The sequence below is a fragment of the Pinus tabuliformis genome, chromosome 5_2, assembly GCF_031772625.1.
Source record: "Pinus tabuliformis cultivar Carrire ecotype Pingquan chromosome 5_2, CPIR1, whole genome shotgun sequence".
Taxonomy (NCBI): Eukaryota; Viridiplantae; Streptophyta; class Pinopsida; order Pinales; family Pinaceae; genus Pinus; species Pinus tabuliformis.
Window position 1 is genome coordinate 195,232,950 of NC_142306.1, and position 15,972 is coordinate 195,248,921.

At 33.0% G+C, this 15,972-nt stretch overlaps 1 pseudogene; it reads left to right on the top strand.

The window, feature by feature from the left end:
* The first annotated feature begins 8,571 nt into the window (after nt 1-8,571).
* Nucleotides 8,572-9,493, top strand: LOC149158237 (uncharacterized; annotated as a pseudogene).
* The last annotated feature ends 6,479 nt before the right edge of the window (nt 9,494-15,972 follow it).

A 15,972-nucleotide genomic window follows, 5' to 3' on the forward strand; every position in this document is an offset into this window, starting at 1 on the left:
ATTCCCTTAGGTTTTTAATACAAATGATGGTCAACCATTGTCAATCATAGCCAACCATGGTCAACCATGGTTCAATGTAACATTGTGACAAAGATTGTCTCACCATGAAAGTAAACCGTGTTTATTTTATTTATATTTGGGTTTACCAATGATGGGTTTTTAATATTAGTCCCTTGGGTTTTTAATATTAGTCCCTTCACCTTTTAATATCATGGTCCAATCTCACATTATGAAACAAATTGTCTCGACTTATGGTTTATATACCTCGGGTTTATAATATTAGCCCCTTAGGTTTAATATTATTCCCTTAGGTTCATAACCCCTTGGGGTTTTAGTATTAATCCCTTAGGTTTATTGTTCCTTTGGGTTTATAATATCAATTGCATGGGTTTTTTATTCCACGGTAAACCATGGTTTATTGTTAAGCCAACAATGGTCAACCCTGGTCAACCATGGAATTGTGATAAGGATTGTCTCAATATGAAAATTAATGATGGTCAATGATGTTTATTTTAATGTTTATAATATTTATCTTAGGGTTTATATATGTTGGGCTTATAATATTAGTCCCTTGGGTTTAATATTATTCCCTTGGGTTCATAATCCCCTAGGGTTTTAGTATTAATCCGTTGAGTTTATTATTCCTTTCGGTTTATAATATCAATCCCTTGGGTTTATTATTCCATTATTTTTATAATATCAATCATGGTCAACAATTGTTAGTCATAGCCAGCCATGGTCAACCATAGTTGAATATCGCATTGTGACAAGGATTGTCTCACCATGAAGTTAAACCATGTTTATTTTAGTGTTTCTAATATTTATGTTAGGTTTTATAATATTAGTCTCTTGGGTTTAACATTATTGCCTTGGGTTTGTAATCCCTTGGGGTTTTAGTATTAATCCCTTGGGTTTATTGTTAACTTGGGTTTATAACATCAATCATGGTGAGCTTTATTAATCTCTTGTGTTTGTAATATCGATCCCTTGCACTTCTTGATCCCTTGTGTTTTTAATATTTATTCCTTGGCTTCACTAATTCATTGGGTTTATAATATTAAATAGTTGGGTGTATTAGTTCCTTGGTTTTATAATATTAAAAATTCCTTTGATTTATTATTTCCTTGATTTTAAAATATTATTTCTTAGGCTTTATTAATTCAACCATGTTTATTTTAGTATTTTTGATATTTATCTTAGGGTTTGTATACCTTGGGTTTATAATATTAGTCCCTTTTGTTTAATATTATTCCCTCGGGTTCATAATCCCTTAGAGTTTTAGTATTGATCCCATGCGTAATAATAATATAATATTATTTTTATAATAATAATACAATATAATTGTTATTGTTATTATTATTTTATATTGTTATTATAATAATTTAATAATAATATATTATTATGTTAATAATGATATAATATAATAATAGTACTAATAATAATAATAATAATAATAATAATTTTTATTTTTATTATTATTATTAATTGAATTGAGGCTTCTATGATCCATAACAAATTTTCGAGACAAGTTTCGAACAAGAAAGTGTGGTTCATCGTCACGATAAGATATGATATTGTTATTATAATATTATTATCCCTTATTATTATTATTAATTAATATTACTAATATTATTATAATAATATTAATATAATAATCATAAATATATAATAATATAAGAGTATCATTGTTATTATTTATATAGTTATTAATAATCGTAAATAGTTGGTTCTTAAAAAAATACACATAATAATTCCCTTATGACAATTCTAATTATTTTTTAGACAAATCAAAATTCATTTGTCGATGCTTTTCGAACCAGCAAGTGTGGTTCATCGTCAAGATAGGATAATATATTATTATAATATTAATATAGTAGTCATAAATATATAAATATATAATAATATCGTTGTTATTATTTATATAGTTATTAATAATCATAAATAGTTGGTTCTTAAGAAAATACACGTAATAATTCCCTTATAATAATTCTAATTATCATTGGATCATGGTTGTTAATATGAGTTAATATTATTATCATAATAATAATATAATAATAAATATATTATATTATTATAATATTAATATTGTTAGTATTATTTTATATTATTATTATAATAAGAAAATAATAATTATATTATTATATTATAATAATAATTTTGTTATTATTACTTTATATTATTATAATAATAATAATATAATAAAATATAATAATTATTATTATTATTTATTAATATTATTATCATAATATTAATATAATAATCATATAATAAATTTATAAGAATATGGTTGTTATTATTTATATAGTTATTAATAATCATAAATAGTTTGTGTTTAAAAAAATATACATAATAATTATTAATGTGGTTGATATAAGCCTATTGGAGTATATGAACCACATTGGAAAATGTGGTTGTATATATGCTTCATATAAGCCTACCCTGGTATATTAACCACATTGGTAAATGTAGTTGTGCTAGTTTAAATTTAGTTACATTTTCAATTTCTCATTTTATTCACATAACTATGATGTAGCTTCACCAATGCTTTATTTCAAAAAAATCACACAAAATGAGTAAGTTCCATGAATAATATTTCTAAGAATAATTTTGATATGAACCTACCTGCCATGACCTGATTATAACACTCTTATCAAATTGTTATACAAACCAAAAACTAAATTGAATGGTTGCATTAAAAGAAAATACAAAATGAAAAAAATTTAACACATTTCAAAAACAAATGGAAGGTACAAAATGAAGTACTTCATTTCAAAAACCAAAAATCAATGTATCTCACTCATCTAGAAAGCTCTCCATTTTAATATACACAGGTCTATCAGTGTCACAATCCCTTATTCTTCTGGAACTTTCAACACAGACCTAAAACTCACTTATCTTAGCTTGCCAATATTTATAGAACTCTTTAAATCCCCTCTAACGCTCTTTTATTCCATTTGTTCTTCACAGTTTCATTGTGATCTTTCATGTATCCTTACTTTACAAGTTTACAGTATATTTACTTACACCCAATTCTTCCTTCGGCATAAACTTTATGAGTGTCACAATCCCTTATTCTTCTAGACCTTTCAACATAGCCCTAAAACTCACTTATCTTCCATTACTAGGAAATATAGAACTCTTTAAATCCCCTCTAGCATTCTTTTATTCCATTGGTTCTTCATAGTTTCATTGTGGTCTCTCATGTATCCTTACTTTACAAGTACACAATATATTTACTAACACCCAATTCTTTCTTTGGCATAAACTTGAGATTGTAGCCTTTCCCAAATCAATGAGTAGCCTCCAGGTGTAACTCTCTCTAGATTTTTTCTGGCCACCTCAGCATAGAGATTTAATATTAGCAATTTCCTTATAAACGGAAAGATAAAACCTATATTTAGGATAAAAATCATACATCAATTTGAGTTATTTTTTGTTGTGCAAGGGTCTTGTCTTATCTTTTTTTATGTGCTCTATGTTTGCCCTGAAATCCAAAATTTGGTAAACTGTCTACAAATTTCAAACTATGACATACTCTAAGATTCTCTCTCTGGACATTTCACTTTTTTAGTTACTAATGGATAATTGGTCAAAACTCCATCCCATATAAATCTTCCTTAATCTTCGTGCTTGTAAATTGTCAATGTTCTGACACATAAAGATGCAAAGGGAGCATGATTCAAATGAAATATCAAATCATGTAATGCCCATATGTATATATATATGTATATATATATATATCTGTATATATATATGTATATATATATATATCTGTATATATATATATACATATATATATCTATATATATATATATATACATATATATATGTATATATATATATATATATACATATATATATGTATATATATATATATATATACATATATATATACATATGTATATATATACATATATATATACATATATATATATATATATATATATATATATATATATATATATATATATATAGATATATCATATTTGAATCATTTGATACAACCATACATAAAAATATAGTAAATTTTTAATTTTTAGAAACAATAATGAAAATCACCAACAAATATTATGACTATTGAAATTCCCAGACCATGTCTTAGAATATTTCAATTAGATGTAGTATCTGCTGCTTATATCAGAAATAAAGGGCAAGTATAAGATGAATTAAAGCACATAGGTGGCACTGGGCTAATAGAAATCAATGAGCCTGCTCCTTCTTGGGTTTCACCACAACAACAGGGAATTGTACATGGTGAAAACAATAGTCACTCACACTGCCAAGAACCACCCTGCAGAATCCAATACCATCTGCTTAAACAAGTGTTATATTGCAAAAATAAAAACCCAATAGAAACCTCAAAATATAGTTACGAGTTTTACAAAATAAAACCCTACTATAAACCTGAAAAGAGAAATGCCTGTTTTTTAAAACAATAATGGCATGAATCATTCTAAAATCATGCATACTGAAAGCAATGTTTATTTTGCAATTGCACTTATTAGAGATACAAATGTGAGAAATATTAAGGGCTCCATATCCATGACTACCTAACACCAACATGTCAGGATTGTACTTTTTGGTAGCATTGCATATGACCTCCCTGGCTTCTCCAGTCTGAATCTCAGTTTCCGGAGTCACCTGGAACAGTGGCCAAAAAAATATAAGGTTTTCCATTATGAAACTACAGAGGGAAGAAGAATGGAAAAGCTGCAGAATGCCATTTGTGTGGTCAGTGAAAGACACTTTTGTGAATCCTAATAACATAGAGTTGATCTACTAAAGGATCTTCCTCTTAAAGTTTGCAATCCTAACTAAAATGAGACAAGACCTTCATGTATAGAACCTGCTTGAAGTTAAATGTGTCAATAAATTATGAAATACTCATATAGGCACCTATCATAAGTCCAAGTTGAACCAGTATCTTGTTGAAAGATGGGTTTTGAATTTTTTTGTTTAAGTCCAATTTGAACCAGGTTTAGTATGCATCCCAAGATTGCAATGATCAAGGTTGCATTTCTTGAATTCCAATATTGCCATTCAACTGAACATCAAAACAATTTAAAATCTGGAATAAACCCAACAATCTAGTTCACACCAACTTCTTTAAATATATTTCCATTCATTTGAACATCAAAATAATTTAAAATCTAGAATAGACTGACCCAAGAATCGAGATCACACCAACTTCTTCAAATATATTGCCATTCAACTAAACATCAAAACAATTTAAAATCTGGAATAAACCCAACAATCTAGTTCACACCAACTTCTTTAAATACATTGCACAATATGAGTAGATCTTACATTTTTGGCTTTGCATATTTCCCTTGCTTTGGCCAAAATATTCTTTGTAGACTTCTTGATATCGTTTTCCAATGTCTACAACACATTTTCTGGCACCATTAGCCCTACCCACACCAAACTGCAATCAGAACTCTGACTCCACCAAACCCAAAATAAAACAAAACACTTCACATTGAAATGCCATTACAATCTCTGAAATGAATCAACAAAACACTCATTCCACTGCTTTCAAGTAGGTACCAAGAGTGGTAGGAAAATTTTTATTACCTTCTCCACCTCATTATTGTCCCACAAGATTGACATTCTATCGAAAAATAAATAAAAGAGCTCCAAAATGACCCTGAAGAAACTCACCTAATCTTCCAGTTGCGAAACATGAAATTGGAGAGGGTTGATCATCAATGAGAATGACTATATCATCTGATGCAAATAGGTTGTTAAGAGTCTGATGCAAATAGGTTGTTAAGAGTCTAATGCAAATAGGTTGTTAAGAGCCCAATGGAGAGCGATGATGCTCATCTCGGTCTCATCTATCACCACCAATATGACTCTTCTATGATCCTCCATGGGTTCCATTAATCCACTAGATTTTCTCTCTACCTAGATTTATATGGGTTGGATATAGCCTAAATACATATATTAAATTAGGGTACATTTAAAATATATCAATTTGAGACAAAATGTTTACATACATCTAATACATGGGTTGGGTTGTAGATCAATTATATATATTATACAAAGTAATTGGGAAATCCGAAGAGAACATGAGTCAGCTGAAGTCTAAATCATCTCTGAAATTTTTCTTGACAACTCCATCACGTGCCAAGCTAAAAAAAGATCCATATGTCCTTTTATTTTAATCAATATCCTTTGTCCATTGACAAAATGTTGATGATGCTCACTGGCGAAGTTTCTTGTCTACTGACAAAATATTGAGAACGCCCAGTGGCTACTTTGATGTTGAAAACAACTCATTGTTGCTTTTATTGTGTTTGAAAACTACTCAGTGCTGACTTTGCTGTCGATCGCCCACTGGCGAATTTGTTGATGCTCACTCGTTGATGAAAATTCCCACTGGCGGCTTCGCTAACGTTGTCGAGACTTTCAGTCTGACAACCACAGTCAATTTCATTGACATTTCCCCCCTTTGTCAACTGAAAGGGGAGACAATCTTCTTCAAATTATCTCTGAACTACCCCCCTTTAGGTGTAGGAGTGTTTCAGTAGTGTACTCCCCCATTCCACTGCGTGAGAGTACCATCTTCATTTTTACTATTGGATGCAATATGTGTGAGTGAATTCGATCGTAAAACTTATACAATCTTCTGACCATGGATGACCATTCTCAAGGATCAATCCATGAATAATTTATCTTCAATCTGGTTGATTGTTGTTATTTGCTACTTTGTGCTGATGAATGATTTCACTTTCCATAATGGTGACAAGGATGGAGATCAAAACACTAATCTTCTAGATGACCGGTTCTTTGACAATGAAGGCATTTTGTTTTGACTGCAACTTCAGTTTGCATGTATTTCTGTTTGTCTTCAACTTTTTGAGAACTAGCTGATGTGATTTGTGCAAGAAACCCTGCACTGACAAACTTAATGGGCCTTGAATAATTTGGGATATGAAAGTTAGTGTCATCTTTGACATATCCTAAGCCTCGTTGATTTCTACTACTTTGGATTTCTTCCCATGGCTTGATGATTGGTTTGGAAGAAATTTGAACTCAATCAGGGACCACTTTGAAACTTGAAGTTGGTTGGATCAGTGACTTGGAATCATCAGTTGTATTTGTATTGTTCAAAGACTTGGAAGCATCACTGTTCTCTAGCAACTCAATTCTTTGTAGTTACGACTCTAGTTGAAGGAAATCAATCATTTCATGTGCATGTTGAAGATGCAATTGAATATCAGCAAGAGTTGTTTTGATGTTGTTCACGATGTCACCAACTGATGATAAAATCAAACTATGAAGAATTTGGGACAGTTGAATGTGTATCGCCATGTTAGCTTGTTCACTTTGAATTCAGGCTCGCTTGTAGTGTTGCTTATTGCTAATTCTTTAAACACTTACAAGAGTTTTATAACTTGGTTGCTTGAACTCTTTATTTCAATCTCGCTTGATGACGATCGCATTGATTGAGTGCTTCACTAACACTCTTTGAATGCTTCAATCAACTTCACACTGGCTAGTTTGTTGTAGATGTCATACTTTGAACTTTCGCACTTGATTTTAACATGATCGCTTGCTTGGTTGTTTAGATGACACACTCGATTGTTTTGTTGTTTGAATGACATGCTCCCTTTATCTATTACTTATTTCACTTGTGCTAAACACTGGCTTGATTTGATTCTCACTTGAAGAATAGAATACTAGAATTCACACTTGTTTGATGATGATTGCTTGCTAAATTTATTGCTTGAACTTTCTTGATTGATTACTAACACTTTGCACTTTCTTGAATGTACTCACTGAAAGTGCTGATTTTAAAAAAGGAAAGGTGTCGAACACTATCGAAAATGCATCCAAGAGACAAATGACAAGTTCAATCTTGATGATTCAGTTGAAGACTTACTTGACTTAATGTATTCACCTTAACAATTAAAATTAGGGTGTAGTTTACAACCAATAATGCACTTGTACAATTTAGTTAAAATTTTTTTATCTCCAAGTGATACAAAAAGTGTTGATGATGTTGATGTCGTCTTGGCTTCAAATGCTTGATTTTGTAATCAAAGCAATCAAGTTAAGGACATCAACATCATCTTATCAAGTTGATGATTTGATGCTTTTTTCTTGTGTACTTAAGCTTGATTACAGGAGCTTGATTAAGCGTTCTTATACTTAAGCTTGCTTATGTGCATGTAGTTGTTTAAGCATAATACAAAGAGAGTGTTTTGATAATCTGAACATAAGTCATGCACACACATTCATTACACATGGTGTACCTAATATCCCCTTATTCAATTTTAGGTAGATCTAGGACACAAGCACCACAAAAATTATGATTTTATTAAGAATTGAGCACATCAGCCTTTTATCATTACAACATCGTTCTTGAAACTTCTCAAAATTCCATAACTCCTTGAAAATTTTCAGAATTGCTTGGAAGAAAATTGTCTTGAAAACTGACTCACCCACATTCTTCAACAAAATATTAAAATTACTTCCATGTTTTAGTACTTTAGGACTTTAAAACAAAGATTGCAGAAGAAGAGGCATGGCTCAAGAATGTTAAGATAATTCGAATTGACAGAAATGGCTACTTACCTCCAGCGTGATTGGAAGTAGAGTTATGAAGTGCTACGTACGTTTTGTCCCACATTTTGAAGCAGTGGGAGAATTATTAGTTGAGAGGATGAGATCATATGGCCCATACATAGCCTTGCATTTACGCTATGAGAAAGACATGCTAGCTTTCAATGGATGTACCTATGGCTTAATTGCTACTAAAGCTAATGAACTAATGGCCATAAGAGAGAGGACCCCATACTAGAAGGTCAAGGAGATTGCTATCCACAGTGTCCTTGACAGAGAAATGGAAATATGCAGCCCTTAGGTTGAAGCAGGCAGTGAAACAGAACTTGCCAGTGAATTTTAACACTACAAATGTAGCTCAGAAGATACCTAAAGGGCTTGATAAACCTCTTGGTGCTGCGAAGTTCAATTTTTCGTGGTACTGAGAAGTGTTTGGGCTTCAGTTGGAGGCATTCCAGAGGAGGAATACTCTAGTACTCGTAGGGTTGCTAGGAGTCGATCTTTGTTTTTACTGTAGAGGACTATGTTCAGAATTGTGAGACTTTTGTTGGACTATCTGAAGGCATTGCTAAGTATGGATTCCTTGCTCTTGCTACTACAATCGTCGCCTTTGCTGGTCTTTATGTATGGGCAAGATATACAGTCAATCCTGACAGTTTACAGGATTGCAATGCGCAAATTGAACACATCAGCTGGAATTTTGGAGGTTATGGGAGCTCCTCTTTCTGGAACAGATGTGCGGGCATATATTATGTCTGGAGGCAGGATTCGACTAAAAAACTTTAAGCCCACGCTAAGCAGAAAACGTTGTTTCTTGATATTCCCACTATATGGCTCTTTCTCTTTGGAAAAAACAAACACAGTGTATAGTGCGGATGCTGAACTTAAACCAGCTTGTAGCGAGTGGATGTACTGTAGATGAGGAGGTGTACAAAGTCCTCATTCTTGACAAGTTTTGCCGAGACATTTTATCACCCTTAATTCATGTGAAATACCTTTTAAAAACACGGGATTACGCTATACTTCACAATTGATAAAGAAAGACAAACAATTCTAGATGTTCTAGCCGTATACTTTGCTACCGTTGAAGCCACTGAAGTGATTAAGTACTACTCGAGTACTGAGCCAATCCTCTGTTCATGATGGTCCCTTTTTCATAGATCTCCATTTCATCTCCTCACATGCATTAACCATTCACGCATCACACTCAGAAATATTTATGATTGGGATATCTACGCAATGCAATCCCTGCACCAATACAATTTAGGTTTTCTCTCATGCTCTTCTTCTCCATCATGCTTCATTGATCATGAATTATCAATCTCTGATCGTGTGAACCTCTATGCTCATAATTTATTTCTCATCTTTGATTCATTGTTTCCTTAACCTTTGATTTTGATAGGGCACTCTTGCTGATCTTGTCTGGATGATCTTCCTTGGATTTCAAATCCAGTTGCTCCTACGTTTGAATAGGAGCATTAAATTCATCAATAGGCTATATCTTTGAAACCACATGAAGGATATTCACTAATAAAAAACTCATAAAATAAATAGCAGAAATATAACCAAACCAAACATGGCAGAAAAGGCCTAAGAGCCTCACTATATTATATTCGTCAAACTCTCAACGTCATCCAATGTACAAAAAATGATAATAGTGCAAATAAATACATGAGGAAGTTTGTCTCAAGATAGTACGTCTATCTTGGACACTATGGTTGAGCAAATTTCTCAACCAAACACTAATCTAGGAGCCTAATTAGTTGGAGAGAATCTCTCAACCAACTAAGACTAAACTGACTCCTAACCATGAGGAACAAACTCAATCTAGAAAGGTGGGAGTAAATCCAACTTTATTGATTTTAATTAATTTAATTGTTTTGGACGTATAATTGTTTTCATCACATGAGAGTGAGGCTAATAGGAAATCCAATTCTTTTTGTTAATGCATTTTAAGTATTCTTATTTTATTTACAGTTAATTTTTAATGGAGCAAATATTTTTGGAATTGTATGCTTAATTTCATTATGAAACCAGCTCACAAAAATATATAAAAGATAGATCAATGCCTTATAATTCAGCCTCTTTGACGGGGGAACCTCCTTTACAGTACACAAATGAACAATTCTTGGATGATACAAATGAAAAAACATCCTTTCTATATATAGGAGTCTAAGGGGTCACAAAATAACCAAGCTGACCTAACAATAATAATATAAAGGCACAAAAATAAAAATAGTGGGATTCTATGGGGCACAATAATAAAAATAAAGGATACAATGACAATAGTAATGGGGGAATCACTAGTATTATAGGGACCTAACATGCCCCTCTCCTTCAAAAAAGTGTTGTCCTCAATGATTGAGTAGTTTTGGATGCTTCTATATAAAATTATCATCCTCCCATGTGGAATCTTCAATGGCTAAGTTCTTCCACTTGATCAAATACTCTTAAATTGATCGATTTCGTAGGTGTCGAGTTCTTGTTTCTTTGACTGATTCAGGTTCCAATATGATTTTTCCTTACTCATCAAGTTCTGGCAATATTTTTTTAATTGGAATCTTGTCACCTATAACTGTCTTTAAGCATGAAACATGGAATACTAAGTGCACTCGGAAAAATGTAGGAAGCTCCAATTTGTATGCCATAGTACCTATCTTTTGCAACACCTTGTAAGGACCATAATACTTTGGTGATAATTTATTGTCCTCCTTAGCTTGCTTGAGGGAAATTTGTTTATATGGTTGTAGCCGTAGGAATACCCAATCACTCACATCAAAACTTCTTTCACTGCGATTTTGATCTCCCTGTTGTTTCATTCTATTCTGCACCAAGGTGAGGTTATCCTTTAAGAATTCAAGAACTTGTTGTTCATGCTCAATGTGATCTTCCACTACTTGAACCTTAGAATTTTCTCTTAAATATGATGTGATGGATTGTGGATGATATCCATAAAGTGCCATAAATGGGGTCATTTTTCTTGTAGTGTGGAAGGAAGCGTTATACCACCATTCAGCCAAAGGCAACCATTCGACCCATTATGTCTGTTTATCAGATACACAACAACAAAGATATCCTTCCAAACATTTGTTTACTATCTCATTTTGCCCATCATATTGAGGATGATAAGATGACCTATGATCTAACTGAGTACCAAGACAGGAAAATAACTAATTCTAAAAATTTCCAGTGAAAATGGGGACTCTGTCGCTTACAATAATCTTTGGGTTTCCATGTAGCTTTTCAATTGTTTCCATAAATGTAGTGGAAAATGTACTCGCTTTAAATGGATGAGATAATGCACAAAAGCACGCATACTTGGTAAGTCTATCCACAACCACCATGATAACACTCTTTCCTTTGGACTTGGGTAAACCTGTGATAAAATCCATTGAAACCTCCTCCCAATGTTGGCTTGGAATTGATAATCATTGTAATAGTCGTGGGGCCTTAATTTTTTGAACTTTAATTTGTTGGAAAACCAAACATTATGCCACAAACTTTTGAATATCTAATTTAAGGCCATCCCAAAAAAAAATCCTTCTTAAACATGTGGTAGTTTTTTAGAAATCTTGAGTGCCCTCCTAAGGAAGAGGTGTGCAATTCCCTAAGAATATTTTTTTGGAGTTGGTAATTCTTACATAGGTATAACCAATCCTTCTACCATAACGAATCATTTTTCCAGCTAAATGTACTAGATGTAAGGGGATCTTGTTGTATCTTTTGAATAAGTGCCCACACTTCCTCATTATTCTTTAATTCATCCCTTGTTTTGTTTATCCAATATGGTTGGATAATAGAAATGGCATAATGAAATGCTTCGACATCCTCATCCTTTCTTGAGAGTGCATCTTCCACAACATTTTTCCTCCCCATTTTGTAGATGATTTCAAAGTCATAGCCCAACATATTTGTGACCCATTTTTGTTGCTCTTCTCAAGATAGTATTTGTTCTAAAAAGTATTTAAGAGTATCATGATCTATTTTTACCTTGAATTGTCTTCCCATTAGGTAGGGTCACCATTTCTTAAGTGCATGTAGTATTGCCATCATTTCCTTCTCATAAATAGATTTGTGTAAATACTTTCCCTTGATTGTATCACTTTCGAAAGCAATGGGTCTTTCTTCTTGCATTAAAACAACACCAATTCCATTTCCTAAGGCATCACATTCCACAATAAAGTTTTTTGTGATGTCCAGTGTAGCTAATGCTGGTGCTTGCCACATTGCCTCTTTAAGATGTTCACAGGCCTTTTTTGCTTCTGGAGTCCATGAGAATGCATCTTCCTTCAATAATGTTGTTAGAGGTTCTACTATTCTCCCATAATTCTTTACAAACTTCCGATAATACCCTCTCAACCCGAGAAATCCTCGTAGATGCTTTATGGATGTGGGGATTCTCCATTCCTTAATGGTTTTAATTTTGCTAGGGTCTACCTTAACACCTTCATGAGGTACAATATGACCCAGTTATTACACCTCTTGTTCTCCAAAGAAACATTTGGAGATTTTTGCATATAATTGTTTCTCCTCCAATAGTTTGAGCACCATGTCAACATGCTGGACATGATCCTTCCAAGACTTGTTGTAGATTAGTATATCATTAAAAATTACTAACAAAAATTTTCTAAGGAAGGGTTTGAAAATGGAATTCATCAAACCTTGAAATGTAGAAGGTGCATTAGTAAGGCGAAAAGGCATGACCAAAAATTCATAATGACCCTCATGAGTTCTCAATGTTGTTTTTGGAATGTCTTCAGTCTTCATTTTAATTTCATGATATCCTGAATGAAGATCCAACTTGGTGAAATAAATTGGTCCATGCAATTCATCCAATAATTCATCAATGAGAAGAATGGGAAATTTATCTTTAATAGTGAGCTTGTTGAGCTCCCTATAATCTGGACACATACACCATGATCCATCCTTCTAGTGAACCAATACTACTCGAGGAAAGAAATAACTTTGACTAGGTTGAATTATACCAACCTCTAGCATTTCTACAACCATAAGTTCAATTTCACTCTTTTGGACATAGGGATATCTATAAGGAGTGATGTTTGGAGGAACACTTCCTGGAATGAAATTGATAGCACGATCATGATAATGAATAGGTGCGAGGCCTTTGGGAGTCTCAAATACCTTGGAATGATTGTCCAAGACTTTTTGGAGACCTGGAGAAATGGATGATTTTGATGTGTGAGCCTCTAGTGAACATAATTGTGCAATTATGACTCATTGTTCTTTCTTTAGAATCTTTGTGATTCCATTAGAGCTGATTATCTTTCCTGGTTTCCCTGCAATACCCCTTAATTCAACATCCTTTCCTTCTGCATATAATTTCATGAAAGGTTCTTGAAGATTAAAAGCTATTGTACCCAAGGATTGTATCCATTAGAATCCTATTACAACATCAACACCACCCATTGGAATGGAAAGCATTGGGCTATTCAATACATATTCTCCCATGGATAGCTTGATATTATGGCACTTTCCTAAGCAATTTATGGTTCCTCCACTTGCAACCATCACTTGACACTTTGGTGCTGGATATATGAATTCAATTCCTTGGCTATCTTACAATGAATAAAATTATGGATACTTCCCGAATAAATCAACACTATTACCTTTTTCTTCTTGGTATGCCCTTTTATCTTGATAGTTTGAGGAGTGGTAATTCCAGACGATGCATTACAAGATATGGTTGGATTCATTTCTTCTTTTTCTAGGGTTTGTTGCTGGTGTATATCCTCTTCTTTTGATGTTTCTTATTCCTTTTCTTCCTCCTCTTCACAATCTATGTAAAATAATTTCTTCTCGGCACACTTATGACCTTTACTGCATATGCTATCACAACTGCAACAAAGCCCTTTTGCTCTTTTTTCTTCCAATTGTTGTGGTGTCGACCTTGTAGGTTGTGGATGGCTAGGGGCAGCAACACTTCCATCTTTATGATTGTGAGTGGTAGGCTTCCTTCTTGCCATAATTTTTCTTTCCATTTTTCTTGCCAACCTGAATGCCTTCTCCAATGAATCTAGTTCCCAAAGGCAAACCTCATGTTGGATGTTATCTTTTAAAGTCTCTATGAACACATCAATGTTATGCTACTCTGGAATATCTTTTACCCTTATATTCAATTCTTGGATGTCCTCAATGTGAAGTGTTGCTTTTTATATTCTCATAATGTGTGATCATTTCATCTATAAAAATAGACCAAGCGACAATTTGTTTACAAGAGCAAAGCCATCGATACCATACAAACGGATTTGGTTCCAAATATAAAGTTGCAATGAGTACCTTTTGTGTGTTTTGCACATTATGGAGATAGAAAAATTGCTCCATCTGTAGTATCCATGTTCTGGGATCCTTGCCATGAAACTTACTCATATCGATCTTTAGAACATGGTGGTTCTTCGATCCAATGTTAGTGTCTATAAGATCATGATTAACAGTTATTTTTTTCTCATCATGAGATTCCTTTACTACCCTTTCGCCATTAGTAAGCATTTCTTGTAGAAACTTTGTCAAATCTCTCTTCAAATCTGTCTTCATATCTTCCATGCTTGTCTTCAAATATGTCTTCAAATAATCCATCTTAGCTTCCACACTATCCATCTTAGCTTCCACACCGTCCATCTTAGCTTCTACATCTTTCTTTAAACCATCCATCCTAGATTCTATTACTTTTTGTGCGAGTGACATTTTTTGCACTTGGTCTCGTAATTTTGATATATCATGTTGCATTTCTTCCTCTTCTTCATGAGTCATGCTACAGATTTCAGGTTGCTTAGTAGGCGTTTCCATTTTATTTCTTCAGGGCATCAATTACCAATAATAATGCTTCACTATGCCCTTTGAATTCATTGAAACTAATTTTTCAAATGAAGTCTATGCAAAAATAAATAAAAAAATTACACCATTTTTTTTCACTTTGTATGATCTTGATATTGAATTTTATGTATTTCTATAATTTTGGATCTCCAAGGTATAAAATTTCTTCCTACGGTAACCCCCTAAGTAATATTTTTAACTCCGCAAGTCTTATCAATATTGGATTCTCCAATGAAGAGTTATGCTAAATCTCTCACGATAACCTGAGTATAGACTTGTTCAGTAGAGAAAACTTGTACGACGTGCCATGGGTGACTGTTCAACCTTAGGTTCTCAAAATCATACCCAAAAAACTACAGTCTGTCCTCTTTCTACAATTTCTTACAAAAATTCAATCTGATGCCCAGAGAGAAAGTTATGACGATTTTCCCAAGGTGGCCTGTTTGGAATGTAATTCAGGGGTCTTCAAAAACCATAACTTCCTCAGATTATATCTCTGAAAATATAGCGAAACAGGATCTGAAATTCGGAGGCGAGGTTCAGACCGATTTACTCTCAAATGGGGTTTTT